Genomic DNA, 14,309 nt, shown 5'->3' on the forward strand with positions numbered 1-14,309 from the left:
AATGCAGAAGCAGAAACTCAGCGACATGGAGAAGGCAGGAAGTGATTGTTGAATATGGTTAAATCTATGATGCCTAATTTCTGATTCAAAACATACAAGGAGAGGGAACCAGATTGAAGAAGGATTAATTGCCCTTTAATTCTTGTTCACTACTCAACATCAGACTGTATTATGACTCTTATCTTCTAAAACTGACCTAGCTAGATAGTGGTATTAGCAGTGTTACTGCTCATTCTTCTAGCAGGTTTGGATTAGGAGATTACAACAAGTATGTTATAGTCAATATAGCTAGTGAACTGGATTCAACATGGTTACACAGGATTTTTGGACGACGACTTGTATATGCAGCCTTACTCTTGTTTGTATGATCATGGGGCCTGATAACATAGCACCTGGTGAGAGCTTTGAGGTGTCTGATAGTGTTATCATCACAAAACAAGAGATCTTGCAGCATGAGCATTCAGTTTGCAACACTTTTATCCTGTTTACAGTTTCTCTAGATTAGATTATTTCTTTTTCTTTATTAGACTGTTGCTTTCTTTGTTTTTTCTTCTTCTTTTTCCTTTATGTGTACATACTTTGATTTTGGAATAAAACACCTCTAGCAATCAGCTAGATGGATTTAAATTAAAATAAATAAATCATATGAGAGTCCCCATTCATTATACACATGTTCCAAAGAGTTTAAGGACAAGTAATGGTTATCCTTAGAGCAAGGTTGTGCTTTGAGAACAATAACTTGTTGTCAGACTAATTGGATATTAATGTTATGATTACCATTGCTTGTCCTAAAACTCTTTTGATCATGTGTTAAATGGATGGGTACTCTCATATGATGTATTAAAGTGTTACTATAATGTTTAAATAGTATCAAGTCTTTTTATTTATTTTCTTTTATTTATTTAAGGTTTTTTAGACAAATATTGGCCTTTTAAGTATCATTAGTTGTCCCAATTTTTCTTTTTTGATAATGTGTTCAATGGATGGGAACTATCATATGATTTATTAAAGTGTTATTATAATGTTTAATTAGTGGTATGTCGTCTTTTTATTTTATTTTATTAATTTATGGCTTCTTTAAATAAATATTGGCCTTTTAAGTATCATTACTTGTCCTAAAACTCTTTTGATCATGTGTTCAATGAATGGGGACTCTCATATGATGTATTAAAGTGTTCTTATAATTTTTAAATAGTGTCATGTCCTTTTATTTATTTTATTTTATTTATTTATGGCCTTTTAGATAAATATTGGCCTTTTAAGTATCATTACTTATCCTAAAACTCTTTTGATGATGTGTTCAATGGATGGGGAATCTCATATGATTTATTAAAGTGTTATTATTACATTTAAATAGTGGTATGTCCTTTTTTATTTTATTTTATTTATTTATGGCTCTTTTTAGACAAATATTGGCCTTTTAAGTACCATTGCTTGTCATGAAACTCTTTTAATCATGTGTTTAATGAATGGAGACTCTCATATGATGTATTAAAGTGTTATTATAATGTTTAAATAGTGGTATGCCCTTATTTATTTATTTATGGCTATTTAGTTAAATATTGGCCTTTTAAGTACCATTATTTTTCCTAAAACTCTTTTGATCATGTGTTCAATGGATGGAGGCTTTTATATGGTGTATTAAAGTGTTATTATAATATTTAAATAGTAGCATGTCCTTTTATTTAATTTATTTGATTTATTTATGGCTTTTTAGACAAATATTGTCCTTGGTCTATACATAACATGTGAAAAATTATTGACCATGCGTGAAGTCAAGCCTAAATGATAACTGTTAGCCATTGACGATGGTCAATTTATGGTATACCAATCCACAATCCCTTAGATTTGTGCAATTTGGGGTTTGGGGTTTCAAGTTTTGTTTTTTTGTCCGTACACTCTTCGTCATCACTAGCAGGATCATCCTGTCACCTTGCTCATAGAAATCCAATTCAAACATTTTGAGGTCTCCTCCCATTCACCCATGTAATCATCACCTACTATAATATATTTTGCAATCGACGCCATAATAAATCTATAATAGACTACGGCTATGGTCTATGACTGCAATCGACTCCATACTAAGTCGCTGGGGATTGATTTTTCGATGAAAAGCCAGAATTTTCACTGAAAACAGGATCTGAAAAGTGGATAAATCAGGAGCTTTTGGAGGGATATATATATTATTTGGGGTAATTAAAATGTTGGGGGTTGGGGGCCAAAGTATAGTTTTTGAAACTTTGGGGCTAGAATTTGACACAAAACTGTCTGACATTCTGATGTTATAAATGGAGGTACGTTCCACCATTTTTTTTTTAGACTTGTGGCCTTTGGAAAAATAAGTTTTCAAATTGTCCTTTTGGCCAACTGCCCCAAGTAACAGTTGGCAGAAAGTGCGAAGAGTATGCACAACTAATGTACAATGAAGACAACCAAACTAACTTGATTATGTAAAAATTTTCAAACAACATTTAGGCACGATCTGTTAGTGATTTGAACCTGTTAAAGGTTGGTCTCATCTATATAAATAGTGTTAAAATACTTTTCTTCTATTATGATTTAATTGATGGGAGAAATATTTACTTCCTTTTTAGTCTAGAAATATTCTAGAACATTTAGTTTCCTTCTAAGTATAGTAACTACATTAATTATAAAATATTTAGTTTCCTTTTAGTTTAGTATCTATAAGGAAAATAATATATTTTCTTTTATTTTATTCTCTTTATTTCTCTATAAATAGAGATGTAATCTTTTATTTTTCAATACAAGAAACAATGCAAGAATCAATACAAAGAGTTTTCATTCTTTCTCTCTTCGTTTTTTTCTTTCACTTTTTCGATTCCATAATAGTGGTATCAGTGCCAGATTCATTAATCTCAATGGATCTGTGATTTCATTGAAGAAAAAGAACTACTTTCAACCACTTTTAACCCATACCTATATTCAACCCAATTTTAACCCTTGCTTTTTATTTTTAACGCAGGGCTCATTGTTTGCAACAAATTATGATACACAGAAAATAAACTGCAACCACAAACAAAAAGTGAAGAAACGTGAATATTTTATTCATAAAGAGTGCGGGTACACTTCTGTTTATTCCCTTGATTCTTCTCTCCTAAAATTTCTCAATATTTCGAGGGCCTCTAGTAGCGTATTTTTCAAACGTAGGATGATTTGGACCTCCTTGAGATATATTTGATCACCAAGAACGTCAGACAACACTTTGGTATTTCGTGACAATATTTGATGTCTTGATCTCTTGTGAATACTCATCAATTTATGGGGGTATTCAAGATGCTTTTCTTAGGAAATATGTGTCCCTTTATATAGGCGTGAGCTAGGGTTTAAGGTAGAGTAGCCTACAAGAAACCCTAACCGACCTTAGAGTTTGAAGAAGGATTGAACTCATCTTTTAGAGTCCTATTTCACATCCGCTAAAATTTCGCTGTCTACAAATGCCCCCTACTTCAAGGCTTATCGGAGTGGAGACTTGCCGAAATCAAAGACGAAACTTGAAGTACCCATATTACGGAGCTTCCATCTTGGAGGTTTTGTGACTCCAAATTTTGTAGATTTGATTTGTGAGAGAAGAGATAAAGGGCATATTTGGTCCCACTGAGTGTGCAATTTTTTTGCAACAAATTTTGATATGCGAAAATAAATTGCAACCACAAATAAAAAAAAGAAGAAACGGGAATATTTTATTCATAAAGAATGCGGGTACAATTCTGTTTATTCCCTTGATTATTCTCTCCTAAAATTTCTCTATAATTCGAGGGCCGTTAGTACTGTATTTCTCAAACGTAGGATGATTTCGACCTCCTTGAGATATATCTGATCACCAAGAACGTCAGAAAACACTTAGGTATTTCGTGATAATATTTGATGTCTTGATTTCTTTGTGAATACCCATGAGTTTATGGGGTATTCGAGATGCCTTTCTTAGGGAATATGTGTCCCTTTATATAGGTGCGAGATAGAGTTTAAGGTAGAGTATCCTACAAGAAACCCTAACCGACCATAAAGTTTGAAGATGGATTGAGCTCATCTTTTAGAGTCCTATTTCAAATCCTCTAAAATTTCACTGTCTACACTCATTTTTAACCCATGCTCACTTTCAATGCACCGGACTCCAATAATTTGAACCCCTGCTCACTTTCAACGCAATGGGCTCCAATTTTCAATCAATACCAATTTTAACCAATACTTTTTTAATCCATACAAATTTTATCCATTCCTATTTTGAACCATGTCAACCATCAATATTTGAATGCTCCACAAATCTTTATTGATGAAAAGTGAAAACCATCACAATTGGCATGTGAAGAGTAAAAAAATAATGTTACACGGGGGAATGTTAAAATTTACTTTTCTTCTGCTTTATGATTTAATTGATGGTAGAAAGATTTAGTCTAGGAATATTCTAGAACATTTCGTTTCCTTCTAAGTATAGTTACTACATTAATTATAAAATATTTAGTTTATTATCTATAAGGAAAATAATATATTTTCTTTTATTTTATTCTCTTTATTTCTCTATAAATAGAGATGTAGTCTTTTATTTTTCAATACAAGAAACTCCCTGAGTGCCTCGGGAACCAAACCAAATACCTTACCAAGTTATAATCGACCCCCCGAAACAAATGGAAATGACAAAAATCCCAAAAAGACTTGTTTACCCGAAAGTCAACTATTGGCCAACTCTTTTTCACTTATTCAACTTAAAGGCCTCTAAATTCCTCAAACTCTATCAAGACTCTCCCGACTACTTGGAGAACCGTGCCACATTCCCGTGGGTCAAAATGACTCTAACGGAGCTAGGGGAAGGGTCAAAAGAAACTGAACGACCAAACATGTCATTACATCTGATACCAATTAAACAATTGTTCGTCCTCGAACAGAAAGAGAGACGGAGAAGGAAAGTACCTGATTCAGTAAAAGGCTGAGGATATCTACTACGCATATCGACCTCGGTCTCCCATGTAGCCTCCTCAACCTGACGGTGCTTCCATTGCCCCTTCACTGAATCTATCTCTTTTGTTCTCAACTTTCTCACTTGCCTATCCAATATCGCTATCGGCTCCTCTTCAAACGACAGATTCTGATCGAACAATACCGAGTCCCACTGGATGATATATGACCCATCTGAATGATACTTCTTCAACTTAAATACATGGAACACCGGGTGAACAACCACCTAGCCTAGTGGCAAAGCTAACTCATAAGCTACCCACCAACACATCGAAGAATCTTAAAAGGGCTAATGAACCTTGGTCTTAACTTGCCCTTCTTCCCAAATTTCATCGAACCCTTCAATAGAAACTGATCATCAACCAATAGCTCCAAATCTCAAACCTTTCAGTCCGCATACTCTTTCTGCCTGCTCTGAGCCGCAAGAAGCTTTCCCTATATCAGCTTCACCTTGTCTAAGGACTCTCTCAACAAATTAGTATGCTATAGTCTTACCTCAAATTTATGAAACCAACCAATCGAAGAATGACATCTCCTACCATACAAAGCCTCGAGCGGCGTCATATCGATACTCGAGTGATAACTGTTGTTGTGCGCAAACTCTGCCAAAGGTAAGAACTGGTCCCACCGACCACCAAAGTCAATCACACAAGCCTGCAACATATCCTCTAACACTTGAATAGTCCTCTTGGACTGACCATCTATCTGCGAGTGAAAAATAGTACTACAATCCAACTGACTCCCCAATTCCTCCTGTAAAGTCTGCCAGAAATGGGAAGTAAACTGAGTGCATCTATCTAAAATAATGGAAATGGGCATATCATGCAACCTGAGAATCTCTCTAATGCAGATTCTAGCCAACTTCTCCGAGTTGTAGCTAGTCTGAACTGGAATAAAGTGTGCGGACTTATTCAACCTATCCACAATAGCCAAATGGCATCAAACTTGCACAAAGTCACCTTGGGGGACTTCCTGGCACCCCCACTGTCTGAAGCCGATCTATTCATCTCTCGTCAACTGCTTCTACCTACAGGGAAAGAGGGTCAGAAACGATCTTTCCTAGAATCTGGCTCAATCGCACGATCTAAGATAGAAGGAAAGGTCAATGATTCCTAAATGCCCCGCAGCCTCCTGTTTATAAGTGTGGCCGGCTTCACACCCATAAACAAGAATTTAACGGACACGGTCTGTAGACAACCCTAGGACGAGCCTGTCATACCCCACCCTTGGTAAGGCGTGATTGGCACCCGGCACCTTACAGGAACCGAGCGAACCAACTTATAACTTACATCCTTCGTGTCTCAAATAGAAACAATAAGATCAAGAGGCATAAGTAAATGTACAATAGACCCATGATGCCGACATTACTATTGTCACACTATGACTAAGCTATACACATGAACTGTCTGCAAAGCCTCTATGAACATGACTGAGGTATACAAGTCAGGACAGGGCCCCCAACGTACCCTTAATACAATTTATATATATATAGACTCAGACTCGAAAATGCTCCACGAAGAAGTGGAGCCACCACTCAAGACCAGTATCTGAAGGCAGCCTACGATGGAAGATCCTCGTCTCGTCTATCTACACCTGCGGGCATGAACGCAGCGTCCACAAGAAGGGACGTCAGTACGAGCAATGTACTGAGTATGTAAGGCATAAATAGTAGTACGATATAAGAATGAAGATAGCATAAGATAAGTAAGTAATTATACCTCGTACTCTTCTTAAGATCTCTGTCATGTAAACTAGTCGTCTACAGGAAAAACATTTCATACACATCCATACACAACATACATACATATGCATTCACATATACTTACTATACATACATCTGTCATATCCGTACCCGGCCCTTTCGGGACTCGGTGTTATCTTGCCCGGCCATATAGGCGCTGTAATATATGTAGCATCTTGCCCGGCCATTAAGGCACGGTAATAAATATAGCATCTTGCCCGACCATTAAGGTACGGTGTTATCTTGCCCGGCCATATAGGCGCGGTGTTATCTTGCCCGGCCATATAGGCGCGGTGTTATCTTGCCCGGCCATGTAGGCACGGTATTATCCCCAGCTGATCAGTGGGATGCAATGCATATATACATACACACACATAAAAATACATAAATGAAATCAACATCATCATTAGCATTACCATTGTCACTATATCTCTATCGTGTCCTCTGGCTGTCACTCGCCATTATTAGCATTACCTGGGGGGCTCGGGGGCGCCGCCGGATTGCGGTGGCTCTTCCAAGATGGGCGAGCGGGAGAGATATCCATCCCCAGAGCCTGAGGGTCAGCAGGTTCGAGACCAGGCCGCCGAGGATGATGTGCTCCCAGCACGGATACACCCCAAGATCACTTCAGAGCAGACCATACAGTATGCTATGGCTTGTGTTCTACACCATCTAGATGCCCAGTAGGCTACCGCTGGTGTCCTACCAGTTTCGTGGAGATGCGAAGACTTGGTGTAGGTAAGCTACACAGGCAGAGAGCTCCTGAGAGCTCGTTTTCTCAACCAGTGGACACGGTTATTCCAGCCGGGTCCTCAGCTTCAGTCTATCAGTCTCCGCCCTTTGAGGGCTGTTTTGTGTGTGGAAAGTTTGGTTATTATGATAGGGTGTGTCCCTAATCGAGGCAGGGTTATCAGTCCCAGAGGACTCCGACATCGTCAAGTAGTCAAGGAGGTACTTCTCAGAGAGGCGGTGCTTAGTCAGGCTATGATGGTTCTCAGGTTTCTTGAGGTGGATCCCAGATTGGTAGAGATGGGTCCCAGAGTTCAAGAGGTGGACCTCAGTCTAGACGTGGTGGGGCCCAGTGTTACTCATTTCTAGGTAGACCCGAGGCAGAGGCCTCAGCTGCTATTATTTCAGGCACCGATTGTGTCCGACATAGAGCAGCATCTGTGTTATTTGATTCTGAATCCACTTATTCATATGTGTCTGCATATCATGCCATTGATTGGGATTTTCCTTGTGATAGCATAGCTATACATGTTCATGTGTCTACTCCGGTCGGACATTCTATTATAGTTGATAGAGTTTATCGGTCGTATTTGGTCACTTTTATGGGTTATGACACATGGGTAGATTTGATGATTCTTGATATGGTGTACTTTGATATTATCTTGGGTTTGACCTGGCTTTCTCCTTATTATCCGATCTTGGACTGTCATGCCAAGACAATCACTTTAGCCATGCCGGGCATTCCTAGACTTGAGTGGAGGGGTAATCTTAACCCAGCTCCGAAGAAGATTATTTCCTTTCTTCAGGTGAAGAAATTAGTCAACAAGGGGTGTTTAGCTTATCTGGCTCATATGCGTGACACGACTTTTACATCTCCACCCCTTGAGTCCATTCCTATTATGAGAGAGTTCGCGGAGGTATTCCCGACCGATTTGTCGAGTATGCCACCCGATCGCGACATTGACTTCTGTATTGACTTGGATCCGGGCACTCGCCCTATTTCTATTCCGTCATATCAGATGGCGCCTGCCAAGTTGAGAGAGCTTAAGTAGCAGTTACAGGATTTATTGAGCAAGGGGTTCATTAGACCGAGTGTATCCCCTTGGGGTGCTCCTGAGTTGTTTGTGAAGAAGAAAGATGGATCTATGAGGATGTGCATTGATTATTGCCAGCTGAACAAGGTTACTATTCAAAACAAGTGTCACATGACTCGTATTGATAATTTATTTGACTAAATGTGGGGTGCTTGCAGTTCTCGAAGATTGACTTACGTTCAGGCTACCACCACCGAGGATCGGTCGAGGATATTCCGAAGACAGCCTTTCAGACGAGATATGGACATTATGAGTTCCTGGTGATGTCATTTGGGCTTACCAATGCCCCGGCTGCTTTCATGACTTTGATGAATGGCATCTTTAGGCCATTCCTTGATTCTTTTGTGATTGTGTTTATTAATGATATCTTGGTGTATTCCAAGAGTAGAGAAGAGCATGAGAGCCATCTTCGCACTGTACTTGGGTTGTTGAAGAAGAATAGCTTGTTTGTTAAGTTTTCAATGTGCGAGTTTTGCTTGGAGTCTGTGGCATTCTTGGACCACGTTGTGTCTAAAGATGGGATCATGGTTGACCCCAGAAGATTGAGGCTGTGAGGGATTAGGCTAGGCCCACTATTGTGATCGAGATCCGTAGTTTTATGGGTTTGGCCAGCCATTACTGCCTGTTTATAAAGGGTTTTGCTTCTATTGCTTCGTTGTTGACCAGATTGACTCAGAAAGATGTTCCCTTCCAGTGGTCCGATGGTTGTGAGGAGAGCTTTCAAAAGCTCAAGACTCTTTTGACTTCAGCCCTGATTCTGGTATTACCCGTGGAGGGTAAGGATTTCTTAGTTTATTGTAATGCATCCCGTGTGGGTTTGGGTGCTGCCTTGATGCAGGAGGTTAGAGTTATAGCCTATGCTTCCCGTCAGTGGAAGATCCATGAGAGGAATTACCCTACCCATGACTTGGAGTGGTTGGCCGTGGTCTTTGCTTTGAAGATTTGGAGGCATTACTTGTATGGTTTCCATTGTGAGGTTTTCACCGATCACCTTAGCATTCAACATGTGTTTACCCAGAGAGATCTTAATTCCCGGCAGCGCCGATAGATGGTGCTCCTGCAACATTAGGTAAACATAACCTGCCTCGGCATCGGAGAACTCCATCTCCAGAAATCTCAAATGATAACTTCTTCTTCTGAGGAAGTGTATTTCTGTAATGAACTAGCATGGGATCCTCGTACTGGCTCTCTTCCACTTCAACCACTAGTGACGAGACCGCTGAATTCTGAATGGTAGCTCCCACATTGCCTGAGTCCACTACCCGAACTCCTAGGCTAGCTAATTACTGGAGCTCACGAGCTATCTCTCTTTTCTCTAGCTAAACATCATATAAACTTCCCATAGATCTATGGCTAAGGGCATCAGCCACAACGTTTGCTTTCCCGGGATGATATAGGATGTTAACATCATAGTCTTTCAACAATTCCACCCATCGCCATTGCCGTAAATTCGCTTCTTTACGCCGAAGATATACCGGGGCTCTTATGATCCGTATAAATATCAACATGGATGCCATACAAATAATGTCTCCACATCTTCAATGGAATTATCGGCCAATTCAAGATCATGGGTCGGATAATTTTTCTCATGTTTCCGCAATCGTCATGAAGATACACAATTACCTTACCATGTTGCATCAACACACACTTAACCCAACGCCCGAAGCATCACAAGAGACAACATAACCTTCCGATCCCTCCGGAAGTGCTCCCGGACTAGAGCAGAAGTTATTCTATCCTTTAGCTCTTGGAAACTATGATCACAAGCATCTGCCCATTGAAATTTGGCTAATTTCTGGGTCAGCTACGTGAGTGGTGCAGAAATAGAAGAAAAGCCCTCTATAAATCTCCTGTAATAACCTGCTAAGCCCAGAAAACTACGAACCTCCGTATGTGTTGTGGGCCTTGGCCAAGTCTTCTCCGCCTCAATCTTTTAGGTATCTACCCGAATACCATCGGCTAAAATAATATGCCCCAAAAAGGTCACTGAGTTCAACTAAAATTCACACTTAGAAAATTTGGTAAATAACTCTCGAGTTTGAAGAACTCTAAGAACAGTATGCAAATGATCCGTATGTTCTCATTTACCTAGAATATACCAGGATATCATCGATGAACATAATCACAAATAAATCTGGAAAGACCTGAACACATTGTTCATCAAATCCATAAATACCTACCGTGCATTAGTTAGCCCGAATGACATTACCCGGAACTCAAAATGGCCCTATCTGGTTCTGAAGGCTGTCTTAGGAATATCTTTCTCCCTAACTCGCACTTGACGATACCCGGATCTCAAATCTATCTTTGAAAACCATTTGGCGCCTTGCAATTGGTCAAATAAATCATCAATTCTCGAAAGCGGATATTTGTTATTGATTGTCACCTTATTTAACTGTCGATAGTCAATGCACATTCGCAAGGAGCCATCTTTCTTTCGCACAAACAATACGGGTGCTCCCCACGGGGAAGAACTAGGTCGAATAAAGCCTTTCTCAAGAAAGTCCTTCAACTGCTCCTTCAATTCTCTCAACTCTGCGGGAGCCATTCTATAAGGAGGAATAGATATGGATTTAGTATCCGGTACCACATCAATAGCAAAATCAATCTCCCGTCCGGGAGGGAGACCTGGAAGCTCTTCCGAGAATACATCCGGAAACTCATTCACTACTCAGACAGACTGAAGTGTTGGCGATTCATCTTCTGCATCTTGAACCCGAACTAGATGGTAAATACAACCTTTTGCGATCATTTTCCCTGCCTTGAGATAGGAAATAAACCTACCTTTCGGGATGCGATTTCCTTTCCATTCTAAAAACCGGTCCTCCTAAAACTCAAGCAAACCATTTTCATTCTACAATCAACATTGGCATAGCAAGAAGCCAACCAATCCATGCCCATGATAACATCAAAGTCCACCATTTTTAACTCATGTAAATCAACCATAGTATGATGGTCACAAATCACAACCACACAATTTCTATATACTCGACTAGCTATTACTGGTTCACCAACGGGTGTAGATATCTCAAAAGGTTTGATCGACTCCGGTTTGACCCCAAAACCACCCGCAATATATGGAGTAACATATGACAATATGGAGCCCAGATCTATCAAAGCATATACATCATGAGAAAATACTGATAATATACCTGTGACGACATTGGGGGAAGACTCAAAATCTTGGCGTTCAGCCAAAGCATAAATATGGTGCTGAGGACCACTAGAACTAGGAGCTCTCCCTCTATCTCTACCATGGCTGACCGGCCCCTGTGAACCTTTCCCTATAGGGCGTATCGATGATGAAGACCCGACTGCCGATCCTGAAGGCTAGACTCTACCCCTACCACCAACCGAGGGGCAATCACGCATGATATGGCCTGGCCGACTACATGTATAGCAAACCTCTGAACCTAGTAGACACTAGCCCCAATGTAACTTCCCACACTGGGAACATCATGGCACGGGTGGCCTAGCCTGACCCGAATAACCCCTGAACTGAGAACCCGAAGCCCTGAAATTTTGATTCGGCCCGGAATAAGTAGATCTATCAAATCTCTGGCCTGTAAACTGTGGAGGCGCACTAGTCATAGAATGGCCTGAATTCCTAAAAAACTGTTATCTTTGCTAGCCTCTAAACTCACTCGTCGGACCCGAAGATCTAGCCCTCTTGCTATAACCTCTATCATGCTCACGCTCACTTTTTTGCGGTTATTGGCTTTCTTTTAAATTTTGGGCATGCGCTTGGATGTGGCCCTAGGCCTCTCACAAATCGGTGCATTCGGTCACCCATATCCGCTACCATGGCCGGAGCATACCTAGCCAATGAGTTGAAGCAGAGACTATACTCTAAGGCACTCATACTTCCTTGCCTAAGATTTAAAAACGTATCGGCTCTAGCCGGCCGAACCTCTGGAGGTAAGTAATGTCGGAGGAAGGCATCCACAAATTCTTGCCATATCGGGAGAGGTGCATTGACTCCCCGTGAAGCCATCCAAACCGTATACCATTGAGCCGCGACATCCCAGAGTCTATAGGATGCTAACTCTACCGATTTAATGTCTGAAGCATGCATTAACCGAAGTGTCCTCAACATCCCATCAATAAAGTTTTGAGGGTCCTTATCACGACCCGACTAGGGGCCATGACGGGTACCCGAGGCTGACCACCGAGCACCACTCATACTACTAATCATCATATTCATCCTGCATTCCTTCACTATTCCCATGCTTCTAATCATAGGGAAAAATCATTTTCATTTTGAAACATATTTACCTTTATATACATAAGCCCTTTGGCTTTTAAAATAATATATATGCAATGAGGAAATCATGAGACCATACTACCCACACATACGTATCTACGAGCCTCTACTAGAGTACTAGACATATGGACTGGACAGGACCCCGTCATGCCCAAAACATTTATACACACAAAATAATAAATCAATGGCACCTCCAGAACAATGAAGTGCTCTCAAAGTCTGCTGATAGCCCCTATGAATCTGGATCACCTCCCTGTCTACCTGTGGGCATAAACACACCGTCCAAAGAAAAGGGCGTCAGTACGAATATTGTACCGAGTATGTAAGGCATAAACAATAATGATACATCAATGAAAACATGAGACATCAAGTAAGAAACAACCGGTAACTGACTGACATTTAAGGATGAAATAGTGCATGCTAACTTACTTCATAAACATCATCATATCATGTATGCATATATGTATAAGCTGCCCGACCATATAAGTACGGTGTGATAATCATTAGCCCGCGTCCGGGGTAACCGTCTTATACTTCCCACGTCTTATACTTCCCACTAGTGCTGTCTGCCCATGCCATTTAGACATGGTGTATATGCTGCCCGCCTTAGCGGTGTCTGCCCGGCCATATAGGCACAGTGTAATATCATCATCATAATGCATGCATAGAAACTCAAAGACAACTACACTTTATCGGGGTGACATAAGGTCATGAACCCCCGATTCCATTATGGAGCATTCATAAGCATTCTGCCTCACCTTGAAGGAATTGGCGCATAAGGTGATTGTATACAATAAACAAAATCAATGGATCATAGTTAGAATCATTAGCTTTAGGATCTTTAGACTTAACTCATCATCATCACTATCATGCTCTTGACATATCTCGTTTCTGTATCTCATATTAAGTTCCTTATAATCATAGGCTCATAATTGCCGGAATGTAAGAAAGTCATGGGAAAATAGGAGAATTCATGCCATGGGAGTCATGCCTTAGAAGGAAGGGACTAGCCTTACGTACCTTTTCATTTAACTATTCTATCGCTTGATCGTTCTCCTTCAATGCTCACGTTTCTACCTTCAAGAGAATTCGTATTAATATTAGCTAATCGATCACATGAACATGCTCAACTAAAGCTAGAGAAGATTGGGCAGTATTTCTTTTATTTATACCACTTCCCCCATATCATATATCTGTCACGACCCGACCTACGGGCCGCGACGGGTACCCGAGGCTGACCACCGAGCACCCCTCATTCTACATCGTTTTTAACCCTTTTATTCATTTCACTCGTTTTATAATAATAGAAAATGACTTTATATAGAACATATTTGCTTATATAACGTAGGCCCTTTGGCTATCAAAATAATAATCGTATACATAGGCTTTCATTTACACAATGACTGTGGGACCATGCTACCCACACATACGTATCTACGAGCCTCTACTAGAACACTAAACATATGGACGGACAGACCCCGCCGTGCCCAAAATACATGTACACAAAACC

The sequence above is a fragment of the Lycium ferocissimum genome, chromosome 7, assembly GCF_029784015.1.
Source record: "Lycium ferocissimum isolate CSIRO_LF1 chromosome 7, AGI_CSIRO_Lferr_CH_V1, whole genome shotgun sequence".
In the NCBI taxonomy this organism is placed as follows: Eukaryota; Viridiplantae; Streptophyta; class Magnoliopsida; order Solanales; family Solanaceae; genus Lycium; species Lycium ferocissimum.